This window comes from Cynara cardunculus, unplaced genomic scaffold, assembly GCF_001531365.2.
Source record: "Cynara cardunculus var. scolymus isolate 2C unplaced genomic scaffold, CcrdV1 Un_Scaffold_12147, whole genome shotgun sequence".
In the NCBI taxonomy this organism is placed as follows: Eukaryota; Viridiplantae; Streptophyta; class Magnoliopsida; order Asterales; family Asteraceae; genus Cynara; species Cynara cardunculus.
In genome coordinates this window covers 1-1,649 of record NW_020207364.1, presented here as the reverse complement: position 1 = coordinate 1,649, position 1,649 = coordinate 1, and the positions used below count along the sequence as shown (strand labels likewise).

The 1,649-nt window shown below is 41.2% G+C and overlaps 1 non-coding gene and 2 pseudogenes across 1 annotated transcript; all 3 read left to right on the top strand.

Moving 5' to 3' along the window:
* Positions 1-154, top strand: LOC112505562 (annotated as a pseudogene).
* A 594-nt stretch (positions 155-748) lies between these two features.
* LOC112505564 lies at positions 749-864 on the top strand. Its single transcript, XR_003068416.1, has one exon. It is a non-coding gene; the product is annotated as a U5 spliceosomal RNA (small nuclear RNA).
* Positions 865-1,561: 697 nt separating this feature from the next.
* Positions 1,562-1,649, top strand: LOC112505563 (annotated as a pseudogene; the record flags this gene model as incomplete).

Here is a 1,649-nt window from a genome sequence, read left to right as displayed (position 1 = left end):
ATCTTTGCGCTTGGGGCAATGACGTAGCTAATGAGGTAATAACCGAGGCGCGTCAATTGCTGGTTGAAAACTATTTCCAAACCCCCTCGTTGGCCATGGGTATTCCCCTTGGCCTTCGAGAATTTCTGGAAGGGTTTCCTTTATTGGAATAACCCTACAACTTTCTAGTTCAATAACTTTTGCTAATCCATTTACATAGTAACCACAAGAATAAGATGATTAATCTAAATAAGATCCCTTGACGAGAGAAGGGAGATTCCATTGTAAAGGAAGTGTACAAGTCTAGTTTGCCGATGTAAGCCCCAACAACGTTCATATCGCAGAACACCTTCAGGTTCTCACATAACCTCACAGGCTATATGGGTAGCAGGTTTTTGTTAGGAAACAGATTAAAGACATGTTTCTGGACTGATCCATGGAAGGGATCGTGTATTTTTGCAGTCCGTTTTCCAAGACTCTGCGAGCTAGAAAATGAAAAACAGGTGCCGGTTGTGGACAGAGTTAGGGATGGAAGGTGCTGGTCTTGGCGTGGAACTATCCGAGATGGAAGAGAAACTGAGGAATTCGAGCAGTTAACGGAGGCTATCGGGGATGTTTCGTTGATGAATGGGCAGATTTGGTGTTGGTGGAATGAATAGACAAATACCAAGTAATAACTGTGTATTTATTTATTCTCAAGTCCCAACTGCAGTGTAGAGTTCAAGCAGTTTCATAAAGATGCCTCCTCAATAGGCTTTCAAAACTCACACAGCCATGTGATGAGCACAAAACGAACTATTCTTTCGCCTTTTACTAAAGAATACCGTGTGTTCGTTACGACATCTGGCATTCGCCTATTTTTGGAGAGCTTTACATTTTTGGAATGCCTCTTAACAATGAAAACCCAATTTTTAGAAAAAACATGAGAACCAAGCCTCATTTACAAGATCATAGATTGCTGTCGAAATGAAATCTCAGTTGACCTCCATCGCAACGGAAGTCTGTTCTTGTAGCTCCTTCCCAAATATCGAGTCTTAATACTTCTTCCTCGGTGCTTCCACATTGCTTGATTCTATGGGTTTTGCGACTGATATTCTCTTGCCTTTTCCTGGTCTTTTTCCTCTCTTCTGTTTTCTTACAATCAGAACACAAAGAAACATCCATTAACCAGTTTCATTTCACGACTCATAATGTAAAACTCCTAAAAAAGACTCATAATGTTGGAGAGAGATGAAATCTATTTATCTTCCCCGACGTTGTTAAATTGTTAATCCTCAATGAAAGAAAGTTTTGTGCTTTTTTGCTAATGTCTTGTTGGTTTCGACATTAAGTATCCAGAGGTCAAGGAAACTTTGGGTGGAAAGGATTTTTGTTTGTAACCGATAGTCATTGAGGTGACTGAAACCATCGATCAAGTTTCTGGATATGCCATCAAAGTTTCACTTCTCTTACATTGGTGCCACCGAGTAAATTCAGGGAGGTAAGGGGGAAAGGTTTTGTTAGTCCCACATGGGTGGGTGATGTGTGGTGGTTAAAAGAGAGGCTAGAATAAAATGGTGGAGGTGGGCAAGAGGAAAAAAGCATCTTTGCGCTTGGGGCAATGACGTAGCTAATGAGGTAATAACCGAGGCGCGTCAATTGCTGGTTGAAAACTATTTCCAAACCCCCTC